This window comes from Pyrus communis, chromosome 2, assembly GCF_041283825.1.
Source record: "Pyrus communis isolate YQ-2024b chromosome 2, ASM4128382v1, whole genome shotgun sequence".
Classification (NCBI taxonomy): domain Eukaryota; kingdom Viridiplantae; phylum Streptophyta; class Magnoliopsida; order Rosales; family Rosaceae; genus Pyrus; species Pyrus communis.
Window position 1 is genome coordinate 11,569,147 of NC_142566.1, and position 11,386 is coordinate 11,580,532.

At 39.5% G+C, this 11,386-nt stretch overlaps 1 non-coding gene across 1 annotated transcript; it reads right to left on the reverse strand.

Moving 5' to 3' along the window:
* Positions 1 to 8,714: 8,714 nt before the first annotated feature.
* On the reverse strand, positions 8,715 to 8,825 carry LOC148698568 (small nucleolar RNA R71). Its single transcript, XR_015960249.1, has one exon. It is a non-coding gene; the product is annotated as a small nucleolar RNA R71 (small nucleolar RNA).
* Positions 8,826 to 11,386: the final 2,561 nt, after the last annotated feature.

Below are 11,386 nucleotides of genomic sequence, written 5' to 3' on the forward strand. Positions count from 1 at the left end.
AGTGCATGTGGCTGAAATGTTGGAGGAACAAGTGCATGTGGCTGCATTGTGGTGCAATGATGGTGTTTGTGTGAATGATGGCAGATTGTGTGGATGAATGATTATGGTCTTGTAAGGGTGGAAATGCATGTGGAGTGCATGGTTTTGCATGTGAATTAAAACTAGAGTGATGATGATGAATGCATGTGCAAAGGAAGTGGATTTTCTGCAAATGCAAGGTGAATGTGCATGGCTGAAAATGCATGTGAAAGCATGTGAATTAAATGGATGTGGGTGGAAATGTGGCTGCAATGATGAAAGAATAAAGGGTGCATGTGGGTTAATTAATTAAGTGTATGATATGATAAGTGAATGATATGATAAGTGGTGAATGATATGATAAGTGGTGAATGATAAGTGATAAGTGATATGTGGTGATGATAAGTGATAAGTGATATGTGGTGATAAGTAATGATATGTGGGAGTGTGGCTGAAATGAAGGAGTGGAATGTTGGAATGTTATGCACGGCTAAGGAAATTGGAAAGGTTTAAATGTCCTAAAACTAAAGGGAACAAGGTTCCAACACTTTGGTCTTCAATTAGGTCTTCAATTTCGTCCAACACTTTGGCGCCAAGCATAAGCTATCCATCCTTAGCCCAAAAGTGCTCCAAAAGTCTCCAAAATGCATCTTTTTGCTCCTTTAGCCCTTTGGACCTACAAACACACGAAAATAGCTTAAAGGACTAAAATAACTAAAGAAACATAACGTAAATGCACGAGAACAAGCCATTTAAGTCGCATGAATATGCTCCTATCAATCATCACCACTTATCACTTATCATAACTACATATCATATCACTTATCACTTATCACTTATCACTTATCATCATCACTTATCATATCACTTATCATAATCACTTATCACTTAACATGCACCCATCACCTAACACAAAACCTTGCAGCCACATGCATTCCCCTTTTGCACATGCTTTCCCATTTCATTATTCATTCACCTTAATCATTCCCTCACATGTTTTCCCAACCATTCACACACACATGCACTCATTGTCATTCCCCCTTTAATCAACACATGCATCCCCTCACCAAGAAATCATTCATTCCACATGCAATCAGAAAATCTACTCCATTGCACATGCATTCCTTTAATCAACACATGCATCTCCATAATCAATCAAAAACACCCATGCCGTGGCTCCTCTCCCATTTCCAGATTTCCCCTTTTGCATTTCTCCCTTGCATTTCAGCCACATTCACTCCCCCTTACCTTGTGCCGTGACTTCCCCTTCTTTCCAACATAATACACATTGCATTTCACATGCATTCCATCTTTTAATTTAATCACATGCACATTCAAACAAACACAATCATTCCAGCCATGCACATTCACCTTGCATTTGCAGAAAATCCACTTCATAACACATGCATCTTGGCAGATTTCACATGCACTCATGCATATTCACCTTAATCATTCACATAGCTTTAATCCACATGCATTTCCACCTAGCTTTCCACCTCACAACCACCAGAAATCTCCCAAAACCGTGCATATCAATCCCCTCACTCTCTAATTATTTCATCACATGCATTTTCAGCACATTCCCTTGCACATGCAGCCACACACTCAACCCATCCTTGTGCCGTCCAAAACACATGCATTTCCAGCCTTTTCACATGCTATTTCACCCACATGCACCAATAATCATTCACACCTATCATCCCACATGCATTTCCACCTATAAATATGCATCCATATCAACCACAAAGGGGGGGATCCATTCACCACAGAAATAAGGCCTTTGTGCCAGAAATTCACCCATTCCAAATACTCTTCCATAAACTCATCCATTGCAGAAATGTAGACCATCAAACCACCCCCTTTGTGCCGTGAGTCTCCCCTACAAATCCAAACACCATCCTTCCATTCCTCCACCACTACCCAAACCATTCACACCATCAAACTATCCTTAGACCTTGTGCTACAACGAAGAGGAAGAGAAGAGTGCCTAAACGTTCATACAATTCAAGTTTGAGTTGTTGGAATGTTTAGGTGTTTCTTTGATTTCAATGTTTAATTTCAATACTCTTTGTTTTGTACGTATGAGGAATGGAAGAGAAGAGTGCCTAAACGTTCATACAATTCAAGTTTGAGTTGTTGGAATGTTTAGGTGTTTCTTTGATTTCAAAGTTATGAGGAAATTCGAAATATATGTTTATGCTTACATTTTGATTTGATTACTTCTAATTGCGTTTCATAAGTTGTGATTCAATTTGTTTAACCGTTTGATTGATAACTTATTTATGTATGTTTATTGAGAGTGCACGCTTAATTTTCATGCATGAATATGACGCTAGAATATAAGTGAGTTTCACCTAATAGTTACGAACTTATATTCACAAGTAGTGGAGGTTGCTTATAAACAATCGCGTTAAACGAATTCTTGGCATAAGTTTCATGCAATCATAGTAACGAATGCCTCGTCAACACTTATAATTTTCATAGAGCGTAATGATTCTTGCTTGTACCTCTTCTATGCATTCATGTTGAGGACTTGTGGGGAATGTTTTGAATTGTCGCATGCATCATCCAATTCAATAACGTTAGGAAGATTTGAAGGTTAATTAGTGCATCACGGTTAACTTGGGGTGTTGAGAATTAATGGTTTATTGAAATGCACTAATTAACCTTCAAATCTTCCTAACAAGTCCTCAACATGAATGCATAGAAGAGGTACAAGCAAGAATCATTACGCTCTATGAAAATTATAAGTGTTGACGAGGCATTCGTTACTATGGATTGCATGAAACTTATGCCAAGAATTCGTTTAACGCGATTGTTTATAAGCAACCTCCACTACTTGCGAATATAAGTTCGTAACTATTAGGTGAAACTCACTTATATTCTAGCATCATATTCATGCATGAAAATTAAGCGCGCATTCTCAATAAACATACATAAATAAGTTATCAATCAAACGGTTAAACAAATTGAATCCACAACTTATGAAACGCAATTAGAAGTAATCAAATCAAAATGCAAGCATAAACATATATTTCGAATCCCCCCCTAGCCAAGGGGGGGTTTAGTTCCTCATAACTTTGAAATCAAAGAAACACCTAAACATTCCAACAACTCAAACTTGAATTGTATGAACGTTTAGGCACTCTTCTCTTCCATTCCTCATACGTACAAAACAAAGAGAATTGAATTTAAACATTGAGATCAAAGAAACACCTAAACATTCCAACAACTCAAACTTGAATTGTATGAACGTTTAGGCACTCTTCTCTTCCTCGTTGTTGTATCACAAGGTCCAAGTGCCTTTGATTGCTTTCATTTTACTTTGCCATGCGAGTAATAACAAGGACAAAGGAAAGGACAGGGAAAGAGCATGATATGAGATACTTTTGCTTTAGACCTTGATGATATGAGATACCTTTGCTTTTGAAGAAACGGCGAATGAAGCAGCACATGTATTTGTTGTGGTTATCTCCACATGCTTCGATCGACCGTTTCCTTCTGCCTTATTTGTACTCCAGGTTTCTGGTATCTTCTTTGGGGGAGAAAAAATTGAGTATTTCAAAAGGCGTTGCTGGGAGAGCGCCCTCAGAGGTGCGGAAGAGTTGGACATCTTCTTCAGGTTTGCCTTGCCATAAAAGACGAAGGTCGACATATATAGAGATAATATCAAGTGGTGGTACTGTTCTTTTACCCTTGTCGACAAACGTCTCTTCAATTTCTGAGCAAACGGCTCTTCGATTTCTGAACGGACGCCCCTTCGATTTCTGCACAGGCGCCCCTTCGCTTTCTGAACGACACGTGGTAGTGCGGATGCGGCTCTGTCAGAGCTCTTTTGACAAAGTCGCACGCGTTTTCTGAAAAGCAGAGAAAGCGTCGCCGAAATTTACGCTTGTCGGCAAAAGTGTAGCTGCGATGATGACCTCCACGTGAACTTTTGACAAAGTTGAACGCGTTTTCTGAAAAGCAGAGAAAGCGTCGCCGAACTTACGCCGGAAATTCCGTCTTTTTGAATTGGTGGACGCGTCGCCTTGGCTTCTTATAGAGCTATCAATCACCACAACAAACACACTCTGAAGAATTCCCATTCTTGAAAATCGACTCCGGCCCTTTGAGAACTAACTCCATCCACCCCATCTCTTTGAACACTTTTGAAAAATGGCAAACTCATCGAACCTTAGCTTGGAATTGAGCCTTAGCAGTGATACGGGCGCGCCGCGTCAAGGTAACGTATGGCGCCCTTCTTTCTTATCTTCTAACGGTCTTCTTACAGGTGAAGACTCCGTGATGCAGGACGCCACAACAGCTACAATAGTAGCTAGGAACCTCCTCACTCCAAAAGATAGTAGGCTGCTGTCAGGACGGTCCGATGAGTTGGCCGTTCAAGAGTCCCTCGCACTTAGTGTTCAGTGTGCGAGCTCTGTGTCCAACATGGGCCAACGCCTGCTTGCCCGCTCCCGTCAGGTGGAATCATTGATGGCAGAGGTGGAAAGTCTTAAGCAAGAGATCCAGCAGCTTAAGTACGAGAATAGAAGTTTGCATGTGCTTGCAAATAACTATTCGTCGGGCATGAAGAGGAAGCTTGATGAGCTACAAGAATCTGAGGGTCGAATTCAAAGTGACCGTTAAAGGCTTGCGGCTTGTCTCCAGAGGCACTTTTTTCCTGGGTCATCCAGCGTTTGGCCAAGTATTGAGGCCTGGAATGCTCTAGCTCTGATGCCTCCCGCTCCGATGCCTTCCGCTTCGATGCCTTCCGGTCCTATGCCTCCCGCTTCTATGCCTTCCGCTTCGACGCCTCGTAGTGGGGCTTCACGTAAACAACCTTTGTGAAGTTCCATCATTCTGCCATGTTTTATTTTATTTCTTTTTTTTTTTTTTTTTTTTTTTTTTTTTTTACATAAATAAAATCAAACGGCATGGAATTGGTCCTTGAATGGAAGGTGATACTTGAAGTGAACCGGCATTGGTTTGAATTCTAATGTAGGTGCTTGATTCAAAAAAAACAACAAGTTAGTATAAAATGTAATGGAATTTGAAAAAAATGACTTACTTGTTTTGTCTGACAAGAACTCAATGACAAACACCACTCCTTTGAAAGTTTCAGGGATATTGGACTTGGCCAGATTGCATGTGATGGTTATGACTTGTCCAATGTCATCAAATTCAACTTCTTTGGGCATTGTTGTCTCAAGTATATCCTCTTTGATGAATTCATGAAATTCCCTACTTTGCACCTTTGGAAGGTCTTCCAAGATGTCTTTTTCACTTTCTTCTTCCTTGAAATTCATGAACCTGCAAGGAATAGGGATATTAGGTGGAATGGGGTTAGAACTAATTGGAACAACCTTACTTGAATTAGATGGCGTAGGAGCAATAAGTGCTTCCGGCAAAGGTGCTTCAAATCCTCCCTTCGGATTTACAATGGTTGAACTAGGGAGTTTGCCTTGGTCGTAAAATTGTCCTACGAACTCCGCTATCTGCCCAATTTGCTTTTCCAAGTGGTCCAACCTTTTGTCTTCTTGTCGAGCCTCATTGTCTTGATTTTGTGAGCCCTGCACCAAACAAATTAATTCGTTAAGCTTTTGATTATAATCTATTGACGAACTTAAATTTGGTTGGGCATATTGAATATGAGGTTGTTGATAGTCACATTTTGCATGCATGTATAGCTTTCTTATTTGGCGTTTTTGTATTGTTTTTGGAGTAAACTAGTTGCGTTTTACATTGTTTTGTGTTAGTGTGCAGCCAAGTGTGTAATAAGATCAATTGGAAGGCAAATGAAGGAATGTGGTGAAATTCGGCCAAATTGAGTGATTCTAAATAAAACAAGCATTGAAGTCAGATTAGGTGGTTTCAACACCAAAACATGCATTCACATGCATGTTCAAACACTTTGCACATGTTTCTTGGATTAAATATCCACATACCTGCAGATTATGTCCATTCCTTGCATCCTTTATTCCAGAAATTCCATTTCATGCCATCATTTCAGAAATCCAACCCATTCCTTTGTCCATGCCATGTGTTCTTCCCATTTTCAGACTTGTATAAACATTTTCTGGTGCTCCAATTGACCTTTGCAGGTTCCACTCCCTTGTGGCAGACTTTACACATGCATTTTGATTAAACAAAACACATACTTGCAGAATTGTCCAAGCCATGCGTCCACTACACTCAGAAACCCATCATTCCATCTGAATTATGCTCTGCCATCTGAGTAAACAAAGGCTAGATCCAATCTGAATGTTGGGGGATGACACACACCCTATTTGGCTCCATTTTCTGTCCATCATTCACTCTAATTCGTCCTCTCCATTGCATTGCATTCTACATTCTTTTCCTTTCACAGAAACTGCTCATTTTCTCCCCCTTTCCCATCCGCAAGGTTCCTTCTTCATTTTCAGTCCATTACACACTCTAAAACCCCCCTACTTCACTCCATTCTCTGTCCATTTCTGTCCTAAGGGCAGAAACCATCCAAACCAAACCAATCTACTTCATCCGCACCACATTTGGAGAAGCAACACCAAGGAACTCTTCAAGGACTTCAACATCAGTTTTGGCTTCAAGGGTTCATTCTTATCAATTCTATGTTCATTCATGTTTCATATGTTTATGTTAAATCTTTTGTAGACATGAATTGTAACTAAGCTTCCTCTAGGGATTCGATGTAACCTTGCAAAGTTTGCTATGTAATTAAGTTAGAATGCTCAGTTTGTCTACCTAGTTCTTGATTCATTCTCTGTTATAATTGTGAATTTGTGGGTTGATTTGTATGCTTGATCGCCATTTGAGTTAACCACAAGTTATTTAGCCAAGATTAAAACATACATCATGTCTAATATTGGTGGATTTGTGAATGAATGAAGGGAAAGATTGGCAAACATCCTGCCAAGTGTTCCCTTTGGTTTAGTGAACGTTTCTTGTGCATTACATACTCTAGATTATGAACCAAAGTTGCACATCACAATTAGGTTCAAGATTATAGACATTTGATCAAATCCACACATCATATGGTTGATCATATCCAAGTGAAACAAACTCAAGAAATTTGTAGATGAATGAGTATAAACCAACTTAAAAAACATGGATTTAATTGAGCAATGGTGAAATCGAATCCCTAGTTTCATTTCCATTGATACTATCTCATTATATTGGTTGTTGATTCATTGATTTGTGTTTACTTCATTCTCTTATGCTTTCAAGTTAAAACAACAAAATCTGCATAGTTTGATTAGTTTGATTCAAATCTGCCTATTTAGACTAGTTTGATTCATTTCTTAGATTTCTTGCAAACAAGTAGTTACAAAGGTCCAATTAGTCCCTGTGGATTCGACACCCTTACTTATGCCATTATACTAAATATATTCTAGCATTAGGAAGGAAATATTACATCAACAAAAATGGCGCCGTTGCCGGGGACTGATTTCAGTCCCTTGTAATTGCTTGTTTGCTTGGTTGCTATTTTGATTAGTGTCGAGGTTCATAACTTGTCAAATTGATAATTGGAAGTTGATTTAAGTTGCATACATTTCATATATGGAAAAGAATCCCTTAGCCATTCCATTATCCATTGGTTTACATCAACTTGCTTTGCAATCTGCTTTTGTTATAATCTGCCCATTTAATTGCATTTCGTCCAAATACAATTTCTCCCCATAGTTTGTTAAGTCTTAAGCTTAGAATCTGTCTTATCTTGTGTTTTGAAGCATTTTGAGTCAAGCTCAAACCTAATTTTCGTCCAAAATTGAGTTTAGTGTCAAAACTGCCCAGTTTGTGTTTTTAGGCAGTTTTGAGAGTTTTTAGCTTGTTTTGAGTCTTGTGAATCTGTTTTGAGTCCTTTGAGTTTTTGTTTTGTCCAAATTAGTTAGAAAGTGTTTTGATTTGTGTTTATAAGTGTTTTGATTCAAGTTTCCATCCAATTTCGTCCAAATTAGTGTAGGTGCTCAAAACTGCCCAGAAAGTGGTTTTTAGGCAATTTTGAGTCTTCTAGTTGCTGTTTTGGGTTTTAGGATTGTTTAAGTGTTCTAAGAGTTTAGTTCCACATCCCTTGAGTCTTTTCAAACGTTTTTAAGTTTATTTTTGTTCTTTTCATTGTGGTTTGCTTCTTGATTTTCATTCACACTTGTGTTACTTTGTTTCAGGTAGTATATGTCAAATAAACTTGTTGAGCTAGGCCAAAGGATTGAACGGTTGAAGGGCCACACTTTGGACAACTTTGTGCCATCAAGTTCATCCCTAATCTGTGAGGAAGAGGAAAGGACTTCACCTAGTTCAACAAGTAAAGGATCTGAGCAAGTTGATTGGGAAAGAGAGGAAGAGATGGCGGGCAACCTAGATGAGCTTCGAGCTTTGGAGGACTTTGCTCAACCAATCATACCAAATTCACCTTCATGCATCTTGCTGCCCACAGAAGCTAGAAACTATGATCTCAAATCTTCACATTTCCATATGTTTCCTTCATTTTATGGCTTACCTAATGAAGACCCTTTAGCTCATATTAAAGAGTTTTACAATGTTGTGAGTGGTTTACCTTTGCAGGGAGTAAGTGAAGCAAATTTGAGGATGAGAGTGTTTCCTTACACCTTGAAAGATAGGGCCAAGAGTTGGTTGATGACTCTAACACCAGGTTCCCTCACTACATGGGATGCCGTGGCTAAGAAGTTCTTGGAGAAGTTCTTTTCCACTCAAAAGACAGCCACATTAAGGGGACAAATCTTCAACTTCAAACAAGATGATGGTGAACCTTTCAATGAGTGTTGGGAGCGTTTTAAAGGCCTCTTGATACAATGTCCACACCATGGGTTACCTTTTCACTTACAAATGCAAATTTTTTATGATGGACTAACCCAAAATTGTCAATCAACTGTTGATAATGCAGCAGGTGGAGCATTGAAGAAAAAGAATGCTCAAGAGTCATATAACATTTATGAGATGTTGGGGTCTAATGCTCAACACAAAGATTTAAGGGGTAAGAAAGTTGGAGTCTATGAAACAAGTGCTAATCATGAGCTTTTGTTGCAGGTTGCTAACCTAGAAAGGAAGCTTGAATCCGTGCTCAACATGGTGCCAAAAGCAAATGAAGTGTGTGCCATTTGCAACATACCAAGCCATCCTACTCACCAATGTCCATCTAGGGAGGCTTATCCCGAGTATGTTCAAGAACAAGTGAACCTCATGAATTCTTACAACCAAAGGCCAAGGAATGATATGTATTCCAATACATATAACCCGAGTTGGAGAGATCATCCCAATTTTTCATGGAAGAACAACAATCCAATCCAAAATTTCCAACCAAAACCTGCCACTAGCCTTGAGGACACGGTTAAATTGTTAGCCCAAAACACTTTGCAATTCCAACATTCCACAAATAGCGCTCTCCAACAACATTCAGCAGCCCTAACCAAAATGGAGACACAATTGGGGCAGATTGCAGATGCCTTGAACCAAAGAGAGGTTGGGAAGTTTCCAAGCCAACCTGTGATACTCCAAAGGAACCAAGAGCAAGCCAAAGCAATCACTACACTTAGAAGTGGTAAGGTTATTGATAATAGAGTTGGCAATGAAGTTACTAATGAATATGATCATGTGAATGCAGGTGTCACTCAAGGAGACAATGAGAAATCAATTGAGGAACCAAGCCATGCCACTTCCTCCCTGGAAGCACCAAATCTTCACAAGGCCGAGAAACCATACACTCCACCAATACCATTCCCTGGAAGACTTGCCAAGAGCAAGCAGGATAAGTCATTCAAAGAAATTTTTGATATACTGAGCAAAGTGAATGTTAACTTACCTTTGCTTGATGTCATTAGGAACATGCCGGCATATGGGAAGTTCTTCAAGGAGTTAAACAGCTACAAAAGGAAGTATGGACAACATGAGAAGGTTGTGGTGTCTGAGAATGTGAGTGCAGTTTTGCAAAGAAAACTTCCACCAAAGCTCATGGATCCAGGCAGTTTCTCTATCAACATCACCATAGGGGACAAGAAAGTAGAGAAGGCAATGCTTGATTTGGGTGCTAGCATCAACTTAATGCCTTATTCAGTGTACCTTCAACTAGGTTTGGGAGATTTGAAAGCCACCACCATTTCATTACAACTTGCAGACAGATCAGTGAAATATCCAAGAGGTATAGTAGAAGATATTCTAGTTCAAGTTGATAAACTAATCTTGCCTGCAGATTTTGTAGTGTTGACATGGAAGAAGCTCCTATACATGATCGTGAGTTGCCAATATTGCTTGGGAGACCCTTCATGGCCACAGCCAAGACCATCATTGATGTGCAAAATGGACTCCTCACTATGACAGTGTTAGGAGAGACAGTTCAATTCAAAGTGTTTGAATCTCTTTCTCATCATTCGTCATCTCTTGATTGTTATGCCATTGATGTGCTTGATTCACTTGTATTCTCTAAGTTCTTGCAGGCACAATCGAATGAACCCTTACAAACTGTTTTGAGTCAATCTCAAGATGAGTTTGATGAAGAAGATGCACTCATGGAAGAAGTAGCTGCCTTGGAAGCATTTGCATTGTATCCTTTGAATGTTTCACCTCGTTTTGAGCCTTTAGAATCATCAATATCACATCTAACTCCTTCCACTGTTAAGGCACCAAAACTTGAACTTAAGCCACTTCCACCACATCTAAAATATGCATATCTAGCTGAATTTGAAACTCTTCCAGTTATCATAGCTTCTGATCTCACCCCAATTGAAGAAGATAAACTAATTAGGGTGTTAAAAGAGTTCAAATCTGTTTTTGGTTGGTCTATTGCAGATATCAAGGGAATAAGCCCTACCATGTGCATGCATAGGATCCTTTTGGAGAAAGGAGCAAAAACAAGCCGTGAGCCACAAAGAAGGCTCAATCCACACATGAAGGAAGTTGTTAGGAATGAGGTGTTAAAATTGTTAGATGTGGGGATCATATATCCCATTTCTGATAGCAAATGGGTGAGTGCTATTCAGGTGGTGCCTAAGAAGGTGGGAATCACTGTGATGAGGAATGAAAACAATGAGCTTGTGACCACCAAGCCCACGGCCAGTTGGCGTGTTTGCACCGATTACAGGAAGTTGAATTCTAGCACTAGAAAAGATTACTTTCCTATGCCTTTCATAGATCAAATGCTTGAGAGATTGGCGGGTTACTCACACTATTGTTTTCTTGATGGTTACTCAGGTTACAATCAAATTGCAATCGCTCCGGAGGATCAAGAGAAAACAACCTTTACTTGCCCCTTTGGCACATTTGCATACAGGAGAATGCCTTTTGGACTTTGCAATGCTCCAGCAACATTCCAAAGATGTATGTTGGCCATCTTCTCTGACATGGTAGAAAGGTTCATTGAGGTATTTATGGATGACTT